We start from the raw sequence: 15211 nt of genomic DNA on the forward strand, positions 1-15211 counted from the left end.
AAGAGTCGTCTTCTCGTAAAAGTAACCCTTTCATCGCGTTCTGTCTCAATTATCGTACACCAAAGAGTTAGCGAAAATTAAAGAAACGGGAAAATAAAAACATTTGTCATAAAGGGGAGACGTTTGTTTATTAAAATTTTTACAGAGACCGCCAAACCAACCCTGTTTCAACGCTCGGCGCGGCGAAAAACTAACTCCTTCGACTGGTTACCTCAATTTGCATGTTGAAGTCTCTTGAGAATTTAAAAGATGGACAAACAACTACGAACATCTTTATTTTTATTGGATGCCATTGTTTTACCAAACTTGAAACATGTTACATGAAACTAATTTGTCGAATGTTAAAAGATTCACTTAGAGAAAAAAAGAAAACGTTGATCAAAAAGAAAATTCAGGATTTTAATCTGTTCGAGACAAATCCACGAAAGTCTTCTTCTTTTACATACTTAAACTTTCTTTTTGATTATTAATTTAATCCTGAAATTCAAAGAAAAAATTTCGAATCGTCCAAATTCACTTGTTATCGATGACAAACTCGATATATATATATTATATATTTAATAACAAAGAATTTTTTCACAAGGATGATCCGAAAAATCTATATGATATTACAAAACAAATTTTACTAATACAAATTCACTCGATTCTTCTAAATACAAATTCTACATAAATATCAAAATTGTGCACCTGTATATCCTCATCTGTATATATTCAAATTCATATTTCTCTTAAAAAAAAAAAAAAAAGAACCATTACATTTACAAACCACCCAAATGCACGGAAACCCAATTTATCTCGCCAAAATTTTCCACCCCAGCCTACCGACTACTGGCCTCGTAACGTAACAATTAGGAAATCTAATTTCCCGGTCGCCACCCTCTCTCCTTCCCTTCCCTCCCCCGGGACAGCCGCAACAAGCGGCGAGAGTGGTGTCAAGGCGCACTAGAGACATCGTGCCAACTTTTCATGCCACCTACGAAACGCCGCAGGTTGGATTGGGGTGGTGTGCGACCTGCTGGCCTGCAACCAACCTTTCGTCGTCGAAGGGTGGAGAGGAAGAGAGGGAGAGAAAACGAGAAAAATAAAGGGGCGGGACGAGGACGAGGCGAGGCGAGTGGCACTCGACGACGTGGCACGCAACGCCACGCAAATCCACCCCATCCACAACCCAGTTCCTCGCTAATGACCCCCAGTGGCCGATTGTTTTTTATCGAGAATCATAGCGCTTGGAAATAGTTTCTATTATCGTGCTTCCATCTATCAATTTTCTAAAAATCTATTTCAATTTTTCTCCCATTTTGGTTTGTGATTATTTTCCGATCAGGAGGAGGTTTAAAGAGATTTAAGGTGACGTGAGTATGTGTGAATACTTTTTATAAATCTGAGTCTACAGTTTTAATTTTGAATGTGGGTTATGAGGGATGAAAGAGAGAGAGACTTGTAATTTTTGTAAATTTGATTAAAAAAATTATATACTTTGGTTATATTTTCTCTCTCTCTCCCTCCTCTCCTCTTTGTAATAGCTCGCGATTCAAAAGTAAATAGGAGAGCGAACAGGTTTCGAACGGTTAATGCGCACAGAAGATCGTGAAATAAAGGGTTGAAAGTTGAGCGGAGGTTGAGAGTTGGCTTTCTACGACCATGGTCCGTTGTTATTGTGTTTCAACTCTTTGTTAAATTTCGGGGCTAATCCTACGTAACGCTGTGGGATTCTCAAAGTTACGTACTCGTGTATCTATAATAGGTTTTGCAAGCCCTATCTCGTTTACCCTTCGCAAGAGCGAGAGACCCTGACATAGATTGTTCTACGCGTTACTCATATTGAAATTTACTTAATCCCTTCCTCTTTTTTTTTCTATTATACATAAAATAAACCATCTTTAATCTTCGTAGAGATATTATAAATTAGTTTGTCGCTAATAATTTTCTTCTTTTTTTTTTATTTTATTTTCTTCTGTATTCCTTTATTTCGTGTGATATAAATTCGTTTTATTATCACAAAATTTCCCATTGTATATTTTATCGTATCAGCTGTTTTAATTCGGGGAAATGTTTTATCTTCGATATTTATTTTTTTTCTCCAATGAAAAATTTACCCTCGAAAAACGATAAATACCAGGGCGCGAAGCATTTTCCGCGAACAATTTTTTTTTCCGCATCGAACGACTCGATGATCGATAAAAGGACGATTCGATCGAATTCGTCGCCGAAAATTTTTTTTTATTATTATAACGAATCGGCACGAAATAGGTTGACGTCCGATTAACAGCGTGCCGATTCTCGAAACCAACGTTCCAACGATTTGAATAATAATAAAAAAAAAATCTACGCGCGACGAAACTAAGCGCGCAATGAATAAAGACAACGATGATGGGAAAAAAAAAAGTGCGAAAAACGAGCGAAAAAATAAATAAAATAGGGTATAAAAGTTCGTTCAAAATCGGTAAACGAATTACATGCGAATCGTTTGTCACGGCTTAATTAAAATACACGCTACGGATTTAATATCAGTGTGATGATATTGCGTGGGTCCACGTCCCGATGGAAATTAAAATTCCGTTAAGCGTGCAGGAAATAATTGAAAAAAAAAAAAAAAAAAAATGAAAAAAGAAAAAAAAAGTGGAAAATGCACATGAGGAAAAGTAGCGGAAAAGTTCAATGGAGAAAATATTACAAGTGTATTTTTACAACAACCAAAGATTAAGAGACAAGATTTTTTATTTTGAAATTTTGCATGAATCCAAGAGATATTATAATTTCATCGATAATATTCGTTAATTGTTATTATAATATTCAATTATCCTTATATAAAAGATTGTGTAAAGAATCGTAGAGAAATTCAATCAAAAGACAATTAGTCCTTTTTGCATCATCCAAAAGTTCTTTTTTTTTTTTATCACTCTATCGAATTTTTCCATTAAAATTTTCAACTAATTTTAGTTAAAATTTGTATTAAAATACGCGATCATTATAATACGTATCACTTTTCTTTTAAACCCTTTAATTGTGTCGATCTTCTACTCGAAACGCGTTTACTGTTCGTTCCGTATTAATCGATAATTCCTTTCCATCTCTTCTCCGTTTTTCTTTTTTCGCAATAACGATCAATCCTCCCTCTTTCCTTTATTATCTATTCCTTTCTTTTTTTTTTTTACGTGTTTTTTCCGCTCGTCGGAATACACTCGAACGGAAAAAAAATTTCGCGAAAGAAATAGGGAGGCAGAAATCGGAAACAAAGCCAATATTAAAGCCACGAGCATTTTTAAGTCTTCGTATTACAACAGTGAATCGCTGCACAACACACGAAGACGTAAAAGGTACACGTGCTTCAATATCGGACGAGTCTTCGTACTCCTCCCTCCTCGATTACCAGAATAATTTTTTCCCCGTTTTCCCTTGGATTTCTTTCCTCCTTTTGAGCCTCGTGCGCTCAATTCTGACGGGATGAATTTATTTGTGAGTCGAGTCCGAGATCCTTGAATTTTTTAATTTTCCTTACGTAATTGGACGTATATGGATGTGCATCTTTATGTGTTCTTGATTAAATATTGCAAAAAAAGCGTAAATTGAATTGTGTAGAAACGTGTAAAGACAAAAAAATCTTAATGTTTTTCAAGTTTTTTTTATTATATCGCTCTGCAAGAGAGTGAAAGTTTATATTTTTTCGCAAATAAACATTGTAAGAGGGTGAAAATTACTTTCAATTGTGGTGTCCATTTGTAAAAAATATAATTCTATATAATTCAAATAATTCTCAAATGTATTTTCACCCTTAGGAAAATCATTAATAGTGTAAATCGTTGTCGATTTAAACTTTATTCGCAATTGCAGATTTATTTAGATTGTTATATGTATTATTTATATAATAGAAGATCGTCTTTTAATATTTTGAATTAAATGAATATTCTTATCATCTTCAAACAATCGTTTGTTATACCGAGAACAAGGTAATTAACTTATTTCAGAATTTCATCACGAAAAGATGGTTTCGCCGAACGAAAAATCGAAGATTATACGTACATCTCGTTATTAAAGTTCGATATATCGATTCCAATAATCTCGAATAGGAGGATAGAGGTCGGGTAAACAGAGCAAATAAATATCGTTCTCCTCCATATTTTCCCCGTTCAATATTTTTATTAGAATTGCTCGCCGAGTCGGACTTAACCTTCGCTCGTTCAATATTTCCTTCACGATGGCGCAATTTAATTTGTTTAGTTTGAAAACACGCTATATACCCGACAATCGTTCCTTATTTTCAGTACAAGCAATTTTGCAAATTAACGTGATAAGATAATAAGTTACAAATTGTCATTGTTTTAAAGAACATTATTTTCAAAATGATGAAAAAAAAAAGAAGAGTCGATTAAATTTTTTGGAATAGTAAATATTCTTTACCGTACTTGTTTTATACATTATCTTATCTTTTCTATTAAAAAACAAAAAGTGATACGAAATTCTGTCCATTCTTTATAAAAGGATGCTACTTTTCGTAAGTATACGACCCATTTTAGTAATAATATCCATCAGGGTTGAAAAATTAGATGAAACCTAATATTTAATTTTTCCTTACTTGAAACTTTACTTTAAAAAAATTTTCCTCGCGAAAAGAAATTAATTTCATTGAATTTTCCATTTTTAATTACCATGCCATGCTCGGAATAAGCGATAACTTCGGGAAGAAAAAGAGAGTCGTATCGTTGTGCGCACTCCTTGAACGACGTCCAGATGTCTCGATGGATAGATTGTTCCGGATGCTTTCTCGTCGCTAAAATGGCAACACGATTTCCGGCTCGATCGAAATCAATTCGTCCATCTTGGCACACGATCGCTGTCGCCCCATCAATTTAATCATGTTTGCTCGGCGCACGTTTAAACGAAACACGAGACACGATGTTTCACACTTCCGCCGGAAACTTCGGTACACTGGGATCGAGATGTTACGAGTGCATCGTGGAAAGCACGGTTTCTATAGATGAACAAATATTTGCTTTTTTTTCTTCTTCTTCTTCTTTTTACGATATAAAAGTGGAATTGAATATGTGTTTACGGAGGAAAAGAGGTAACGCAAGTAATCCTTTCAGAAGGGATTAATTTAATTTTTATAGTAAATAAATTCGATCGAATAATATTATGAGAATTCTCAATAACGCGATTATTGCATGATTTAAGTTCTTCGAAATGTCGTGCGTATAATCACAATTCCTTTTCCCAATTTATTTAAAATATTCCTTTATCGAAACAAATAAATTTTGAAATCCGTTCGAAAATATCACGCACATGATCTAATGTTTGAATTCATATAAAGAGAATTCTTTTCCGCTCAATCATTCCAAAATAAAAAAATCCTCTACAAACAAGAACGAGGAGCCCTTATTCTCCAGAATTTGCAACCAAATCGAGGCGAACGATATCAACCTGTAACAAACCGAAACAACCCCGAATTCCAACCTTTGTGTCAACGGTCCAAGTGAAAAGCCTCGTTTCCCAATTCTTTCTTTCTTTCTTTCTCCCCTTTTCTTCGTTCCCATCTTATGCACAACTCGGTAATGTTCGAATTCCCGGAAGACGGTGCATTTATCAAAGAGGGGAGATATTACACGCTCGAAGCTGCTTCTCTCTCTCTCCCAGAGAAGAGAGAAAAAAAAAAGAAAAGAACGAAGAGAAGGAAGAAAACTGGAGAGAAAGGGAGATGGATAAATTCGAGGGAAGAACGAGAGAGAAAGGGTGGTTTTACGCTGTCCTTGACCCCCGGCTATTCTCCACGAAGAATTCCCTGATATCCATCCCCTCTCACGACCGCTATTAGCTCTCGATTAATTCGCCTTTTATCCCTCTTCGTTCCGCGAAATTCACCCCTTTCCTTCCCCTCCCTTTCCCCGTGAGACGTGTCAACGGCCGCCTCGATCTCGCTCGTCGAGCAATCTCGAACAGATCTCTTTTTGGGTTGAACGAACAGGCCAGCCTTGACCCCGCGACAACTTTTATCCCCGCGATTCAATTTCTCTTCAAACGGATACGCGAGGAAGGGGGGAGGATTGTGCAACGCGTTTCGACGAGAAGAAGAGAAATCCTTGGGGAAGGTGAGCCAACTTTCGTCGGTTTATCCACCTAAGCAGATACCGTTTGAGCGCAGGTGGTTGTTGGAGCAAGTGTTGGCTATTGTGTGGAGAGGGGAGGAAAAACGTAGTTTTTTTCTTTTTTTTTAGTGGATGCTTTGAAAGAATTTTTTTTTGACGGCCGTTTGTTTTGGAAAGAGAAGGATGGGATGAAAAAGAGACAGAGAGAGAGAGAGAGGTGATAGGTAAGCGATAGATATAAAGGATATTAAAGAGGAAACGTCGAAGCGTTTTGAAAGGTTGGTTGAAAACAATTGTTCGTCGCGACGAAAGAAGCGTGAAGGATAAAAGGATGATTACAATCGAAAAAGGAAAACGAATTTCTCTAATAGAAGCTTTATAAAAATTCTTTCAGTGGATTTTTGTTGTTTGGAAAAATGGTGAGAGAAAATGGATAGGTGGAGTGATAGGTGAAAAGAATATTAAAGAGGAAACGTCGAAGTTGTATATAGAGACAATAGAGGGAGGAATAGAGTGATGGATAGATGTAAGTGGTAAATAAGTTTTATTTTCGTGTTGTATATAATGGAAGCCTGAGGTAACGAGTTAAGTGATTGTAATCCTACGTAACCTACTGTCGCGCATCGTGAAAGTATATTAAAGGGTAAACTCCGAGGCACATCGTGTCACGTAACGCTATTACGCTCAGAAGAAGCTATTGAACAAGCACTTGTGATACAAGAAGTACGAAACAACGTATACCACTGTATTGTTCTGATACATGATATCGGGAATAATCTCGAATATATTGATCCACGATTGATTCAATGCCATTCATTACAGAATTTTGTGCAACGAATGTCCACAATTACATTATTTTACGCAACGTCGAGAAGAATTCCAAGGGTCATCGAGAATACCGTAAATTTTTAACGAAAGAATCGGAAAGGATCGGAAAACGAAGAAGAAACCAGCCGTATCGAAAGTATAAACCGAGATAAATCTAAAGAAAAACAGAAATTTTTAAACACGTTGCATTCTTTCAGATGCCAGAAAAATTAATCAATAATATCTGACTGTCAAAAAAATCCAAAAAAATATCCAGCTAAATCCTATTATAAATCCTCATCCAAAATTTAAAAAAAAAAGGAAATACCAATTTTCACAAAAATCACAAAAAAAAAAAAGAAATCGCGAATTACATTATCCCACGCAACGGGTTATCCCTTCTAATCGTGGAACGGTTACCAATGTTACCAAATATCGCCGAAAGGATCTGAAACCATCCTCGACCAACCTCCGCTTAACACCGCACAACACAATTATATCCTACGAAAAGTAATCGGACACCAAGCAACACAGGTGGTTGCGTGCACCGAAATGTTGTCACCCAACCACCCCAATCTAGACGACCCGAAACTCTCCACGAGTTTCTCTCCTCCCCATTCGAGTGATCGAATCGGGGCGCGATTCGAAAGGAGGATCGGATGCACGAACCGCGTGGATCGATCACATGTCGGTTGTCGGATGCCGCGAGCCGCGAACCGGATCCACTCGATCTGTCGACGATCTCATGGCGCGAGGCGGAGAGGAGCTCGATCGACTGGCCGGGGCGAAAGCCGTCGCGCGACTGAAACCGTTTCATCAACCGCCACCATCCTTCCACCCCTTCGCCTGGCTCCCGCTCTTTCACCCTCTCCTCGTCGTGCACGCGCGATTCCCTACTTGTTTCGACCCCCTTCCCTTCCCTCCCTCGCACGCATTCGGAATCGCTGCGTGGAATTACTACGCTGCGGGGGTGGATTCTCTCCTCTGAGGAGGAGGAGGAGAGGTGTTCCTCGTGAGTTTTGAAACACATGAGGGAGAGGAAAAGAGAAGAAATTATCAAGGAATTTGGATTAAGAGTTTTTGGTGATTTTTTTTTTCTTTGCTGGAACGATAAGAGCGAAGATGGATGGTTATGGTATGGAGAGTTAGTGCCTTTTTAGGGTAGTTCTTTGAGGGGGGGATAGATTTTAAGCTTGATCGATCGTGGGGTACGAAATTTGTGCGAATTTGATGCGAGAGAAGTGGATGGATAATGATTCTCGATATGCTACGGATTTGGAAAAGTTGCTTTTTTTTATATCTTATATATCGAAGAAGGAATAATTAGTGAATTAATTTTCGAAATTGTAAATTGAAATTGTAAATTTTTGGAAATGGAATGGAATGTATTCGAATTTTTGTCGAAATTTTTAAAAAATTTTCATTAATTTTTTTCTCTCCAAAGTTTCCCGTAATTTTTATTTCTGATATATCATATTCGTGAAAATCTATTCGCGCATAATATTCGCTATGCGTTAAAAAATATATGTTGCTATAAATTATCCTCTCCATTTTTATGGATCGACAATTTCATTCTCAAAGACCACTCAAGAATTTCACGGCGTATTAAAAAATCCACGTTAATCTCGAATACCTTCTATCACGGTAAATTAGTCTCTTGCATCCAATTTAATCTAAGCTCAATCCAATTTAACTCGAGTATTTAATTGCCAGTTATGAACTTTTCCACGGGATTATTTCGTTCTCGCACGATTTTTCGCAAAAGTGCTTTTCATTCTTAATTAGGGAAGTGATCGATTGCCGCGCGTAGTTTTATCAAGTTCGATTCTAAGTAGTTTTGTTACAGAAAGTGGCGTAATTAGGAATTCCTGGGGGGTAATACATCGGGTCTTCGATACATACTCGTGAATTTCGAATGTTTTCAACCCTTGTTTACAGTTCTCATTGGAAACAGCACTTGAGCAACGGAGAATTTGTCGTTTTCAAGGCTGATGTTCGAAAGTTCTCAACTTCTACCTGATGGATATAATTCCTCTGTGACGAAACTGGGACGCGTTGCGTGTCATTTTTCAAAAATTGTTAAATGTTCGTCGTTGCAAATAAACAACATTCGTATCGTCGATGGTCGTTTAAAAAGTTTTATAATAAATTATATTAAATTAACGACGCTTAAACGTTGAAATGATAATTATATTTTATGTAAAAATAATATTTTAATAGTAACTTCTTTGTAGCTAATATAATCGATAATTTCAAATTTAAATCGATATTTTAATAATCGATAAAAATTCTATAAACGATTAATTGCATCGAAACACAATACAAATTCTAATATTTTTTAATCTTTTCGGAATAAAAATATCGATTCGATTCTAAATACTTTGTCGATTAATATCTCATCGTTTTTTTATCGAAATTTCAAAATTTTCAAAATTGAGGAAACAAAATAGAAAAAATTCTCCAGTTCGTTATTTTCTTTTTTTTTTTTTTTCTCTCGTTATCCCGAGCCACAGATAGGACAGATTGATGGGAAAGAAAGCAATCTTGCCGCGCGACAGGCCATCGCCATCTTGATCGTGGGCGGAAGAATAGCGGCGTCGAACAATACCGCCATTTTCCGCGTGGCGATGCATTGTTCGATCGTCGATGCGTCCCATTCGGAAACATTGTTCCCGAAACGAGCCAGGCTGCGATTAATCGCCGCGCAAATATCATTAAGCTTTAAGCATCCCGGGGCGAACAATCGTTCGAGCCGGCCTCGATTTCGTGACTCGGAGAATCGCCAATTAAATCCACCTCCCTCCTCGGATAATGCGGGGATCGAGAACGATTAATTGCATCCTCGAAGAAAACGATATCGATATCGTGACTTTCTTCCTTCTTCCATTGGCCAACCGATACCCCAGATTATGTATTTTTGACGATTACGAGGATTTCAGATTGAAGATTTTTTTTTTAATCTTGCTTTTTCTTCGGAATTCTTATTTCAAATAATCCAGAAACGAGATTCTTCGAGATTATGCTTTTCAAACGAGAGTATCTTTCTGTAAATATTTCATTATGAAGAGATGCGATGAAACGTGTGATGGAAAAAATAAAGTCGAATAATTCGTGTTTGGTTTATCGTAAAAGGTAATAATTGAAATTAAAACAATATTTATGAAGCTAAAAAAGTGATGTGACGTAGACAATTTAATTAAATTTTATCATTTTAAGAATATATATATTTCTATGATTAATTGATTGAAAAAGAATTTTTCCTAATAAAAACCTGGTCTTAAAGAGAACGAAGGAAAATAAGAATTGAAGGAAAAAAACAATGTAAGTTTCACAATGATTGAATTGGAGGAAGGGATGCTCCCGAAGCTAGTCTCTCCCGATGGGAACGGGAAAGAGGACCGAGGGGGAAAAATCGTTCGTGTATCTTGGAAAGTCACAATTTCGCCCAAGTACCAGTTCGTTCCACGAACGATAGTCGTTCGATGAATGCCCTTGCCAACAGGGAACAAAGAAAACTTTTGCACAAAGTACACGGCGTATCATCCGCTCGAAAAATCCGTGGCCATTGTGCGTCGCTGTTTCTTCCAGCTCCTATTATGGGATAGTATCCCATCGATCCTTGCACCGATTTTCAAGGAAATCCTGCTTTTAACGTCACGCGTGCCTGTTCACCCAGAATTTTCCTTTCAACCTCGTTTTCTATTCGAGCCCATCTCGGTCGATTAAATCCCACGATTCGAAAGAAAAAGAAATTTATCGAATTTTAGATCGAGGATTGCCGAGTTGGCGAATTTTTACGCGGTTTCACGAATTAAATTACTTAAATCGGTCTTATATTAAATTGTAATAATCGAAAACTTTTGAAATTATTTCAAATTTTCTTATTAATAATTTTTATTTCATAAATTCTGATATCGTGATTCTTTCTTTTTTTTAAATAAATATCACATCGAGAAACGTTTGATTGTTTTGTTCTTCACGCTCAAAATGATTTAAAATTTGGAATTATTGAGATTGAGAATTTGGAAATTATATATCTTATTCGTTCGTGTCGTTGAAAAGAGTGCAAGAATTTTTTTTATGATTTTTTTGTTTTACTTTTCCATGCGGGAACTTAGCCTATGAGTTTCATCCGCGAAATTTCGTCCCAAGTTCTCAAGATTTCAGTTTAACTTTAATTACTCTACCAAGTTGGTGGGTAATATGTCGATTGCTGTTTAGAAAATATAAGTGAATATAAAGTGGTGAGATAAACCATTTACACATTAATTCGAAATTCTTCGTGCGAAACATTTTTAATTTCCGAAAACTTTCTAATTTGGAAATTTCTTGATCTTCGAAAAAATACTTAATCATGAGAAACATCTGAGTGACAGTCAATTAATAAGTATAGTAATCCATAAATTTTTTAATTCTGAAAGTGGCTTATTAATTTTCATTCAATCATTTTTGCCGCACCTTTTAAAAACTTTGTCTTCTTTCCAACGATGGGGATGATTGAAAAGGCACGTAGCCAAAAATTAAATAGAAACAGCAGTCTGTTTCTTTATCTGCTTTTTTTTTTTTTTATTAATTGAAAGGGGATACAAAATTCCGCCAAGTTTTGATCTCCAGAACTGGGATGAGGTTGAAGATCGATATATCTAGAAAAACTCTCAACTTACTTTTCATTGTTATCATTTCATTTATTAAATAATATATTTTTTTTAGTATTCTATCCTATTAATTATAATCGATCACTTAACAAGATTAAACGAGATTAAGTATCATAAATTGTATAAGGGAACAATTATAAAATTATATTTTTATCACTTAAAATTTTTACAATATAAAAGTAATTAATGTTAAGATAAATCAGTATTAAATTTGAATGAAAAAAAATTAAAATTATAAAATATTTAAACGAAACTCATAGATTTGGAATAATCTCGTTTAACTTATTACTGTAAAGTTAATCACTTTAAGACGTTGGATCCATGATACAGCATAATTCTAAAATCGAGTTTAATAGGCCTTTTAGCCTATCGTCTTCCATTAACCACATGTTGATAATTACATTATCCTCGCGCAGGTCTCCGTCGATTAAGTTACACAAGATACACAAGATCCTTCGATTACTTCGATCATGTTACACCAGTTTCGCATCCCTCGAATCATTCTAAATTATTAAACAGATTAGAATCACCGATCTTAACAAATCTGATTAAATTTAAATTTAATTATTCGAAGAGAGAAGTATCTTATCGGCCGTTGTTAAATTCGTTAATTTCAATTACTCGTAGAGTATCAGTCTCAAGAAAACGCCATACCATTTCTTATTCGAATTAAATGATCACTTAATGGTAATGATAAAGAATTTCCTGATCAGTTTCTATTTTCTGTCGCAAAATCTAAAAAAAATAATTTAGAAATCAATTTTATGACGTTGAAAAAAATATTGAAAAGAAAAAATTGAACGAAAAGAAAGATTGCAAATGAAAATTCAAAATTGTAAGAATTTTAAAATGAACAAAAATTGTTTCAGAACGGTAATAAGTATTTCATGATCTCAAAAATCTCATCGTATTAAACTTTTTTCAATGATACGTCGTTATCCAAAACTTTGAAATTGATTGATCTTGTAACGGAAGTTTGGCAAGCAAGAAAAGTGGAGGTCGGCGAAGATCGATATTCGGCGCGACAAGTTCGCAGTGCGACTTTTCAAGGTCAGGGACTCCGGAAGCCAAAAACCAGCCGCGACACATTTTTCTTCGCCAGAACGTCGTTCGCTTTATTGTTACATCACGTTGCAGGGGAAAACTTATCACGATCAATGATGAATGTACTTTGTGTGAAAAAAAAATTTATCGTTGAAAATTATTAAAGTGGAAAAATAATTATTTTTTTCTTCTTCTTCTTCTTTTTCTTCTTTTTCTTCTTCTTTTAGAATCGAAATGAATGCTGAAAATTATTCATTTGAAAAATTAATTGAGAGATTTTTACAATCTATGGAAGGTACTTTTTAAAATAAAGATTTTACTATTTTTTTTTTATTAAAATAAAATAAAATAAAATCACGGACGTTTCGTGAATAAATTTGATGAGGATGATGTTAATTACTATTTATGATAGATTAGAGGAGAGAGATTAATAATTCGTGGTTAAATTCACAGGAAGTAGAGGAATTAATAGTTTGAACATTTGATATTTAGTTATGATCTTCTTGAAGTAATTAGGCAATCAAAGGAAGTTGGATATGGGAATGTAATGAATAGTGAGGGATTTACATTGAATACACAGTTTCCATGACATATATTAAATTATATAATACTGTAATTACTTTTATTAATGTATAAATTAAGTAGTTATGAAGTTTTTGTTAACAAGTTGACATTGACGTTAATATTTATGCAAATAAGATTCATTTATTAAGTCTATTTATATGTTACATTGTAAATAATCGAGAGAGAATCCATGCTTCTTGAATATTTATTCATGTACTCACTTAATTCTGTGGAATTGTAAATACGTATTACATTGCAAATAATATAATTTATTCTGAATTTTAACTCTTAAATTTTCATTTTCAAGCAAAAATTTTTGGAAAATATATAAATATATATATATATTTATCCATAATTTAATCATTTTTAATTTTGCAGCATTATTTTTTTATATTTTGACAAGTACTCTTTATAATCATGTATATTTTAACGTCATCAAAAAAATAAAACTTCACAAAGTGAAAGATAATGGTGATGAATTTTTGAAAAACATATTTAAAAAATTTTTAAATTCTTTTTATATCAAAAATCAGACAATTTTATTTTTTTTTTAATTTTATTCTTTTATTAATCCTTCTTTTTTTCCTTTTTTAAAATATTCACGATAATATGAAAACTTCGTTTCTTTTAAAAAAATGTTCTCACCCTTATGAATCGTTTTCTTTTCAAAACATGAAAATTACTTCTTCACCAGCGTCACCTGTGAAGTTCCAAACTTTTCAAATTTTCGACTTGGCAAACTTCTCTCATAAATAAAAATGTCGCGAAACTTTTAAATATGAAATTCTAGATCCCAAGTAAAATATGTTCGAAAATTTTCAAAGATGAAAGGAAATTAAGAGAAGTAAATAAAGAAAAGTATGACAAGTAGCCATCAAATATTCATTTATTTCTGGTAACAACTATGTACACACATATACATACACATAGGCGTATTTAACATGTACGTAAATGCAGAAAGTGGTCCGTACTCGAATATGCTTGAATAAAACTATCCGCATCGCTTTTCAACATCGAAATATATAAGTATTTTTTCTTTTTCTAACACGATCAACTTGATCATTTTACACGATCAAATCTGACGAAAACTTCATCGATAAAAATTCTTCAAGGATTTCTCGTCTATCATTTTTTATCATACCATTTCAATTCTCGTATTACAGGTAGGATCGAAGAATTATAATTCTGACACTTGCGCTACGAGGTTAATTATAAAATATTTCTAATGCGTTAGATCTTAGCCATTTGTTAGGTCTTAAATTCATCTAGACACACACCTGAGAATTTAAATATTTTTTTTTAATTTTTATTTTTGTAGATCGAAAATCGAAACTTAGAAATTACTTTATAAGTTATTTTATAAAAACTAGATAGATTCAGTTAAAAGTATTGAACAATATTATTCGTGTTGTGTTGGTGTTCGATCAAATTAAAAATTTTAATGGATTATTATTGATATTTTTCTATCTGTCTATAAATTTTAAGTCAATTAAGATCTAATAAATGACTAATAACACTTAACATGATTAGGCCATATTATTGGTTATATGAGTTCTTCATTCAGAGTTCTAAGGCCTCTGTTTGGCACACAATTTATTTCGAAAGGAAAGGAATTTTTTTTTAATTATCATTCTAATTTTTTACATAGAAATTAAATATCTTTATCTTTTTCGTAAAGAATAAATAAAGATAAGTTTTCTTGAATATGGTTAAGAAATATATATTTATTTAACCATTTCATGATATAATTTCTTTTTTCTGTTTCTTTATATATATAATTATATTTTTATCTTTTAATGGATTCGATAGTTGCACTATTAAAGTATCAAGTATGTGAAGTGTATCTTATACGCAAAATCGAGCACGAAAGGATTAAAAAATAGCACCATGATCGTTTCGAATTGGTTTTTGAGTCCAAAGATATTTGTGAATATATCTGGATAAATCGTTCAAAATACAATTCTCTGGATGATAGATTAAAAGACATTTGTAAAAATAATTTGTTTTCATATAGAAAGTACATTTCATGGACGCTTATACGCACAATTCGTCCCATAGAAT

General features: G+C 33.9%; 1 protein-coding gene across 6 annotated transcripts in view; it reads right to left on the reverse strand.

Annotated features, from left to right (window-relative positions):
• The window catches only part of LOC100578314 (monocarboxylate transporter 10), a 122696-nt gene extending 114999 nt beyond the window's left edge, over positions 1-7697 (reverse strand). The window contains exons 1-2 of one of the 6 annotated variants that reach the window (XM_026439810.1): positions 7357-7697; positions 4647-4969 (exon numbers count right to left, since the gene is read on the reverse strand). The gene's annotated coding sequence lies outside the window, so the exon portion shown is untranslated. Of the gene's footprint in view, positions 1-4646; positions 5419-5451; positions 7183-7261 lie in introns of those variants that run through there. The other 5 variants (XM_026439812.1, XM_026439811.1, XM_026439814.1 and 2 more) reach the window with 5 other exon arrangements.
• Positions 7698-15211: the final 7514 nt, after the last annotated feature.

Source organism: Apis mellifera, linkage group LG3, assembly GCF_003254395.2.
Source record: "Apis mellifera strain DH4 linkage group LG3, Amel_HAv3.1, whole genome shotgun sequence".
Classification (NCBI taxonomy): Eukaryota; Metazoa; Arthropoda; class Insecta; order Hymenoptera; family Apidae; genus Apis; species Apis mellifera.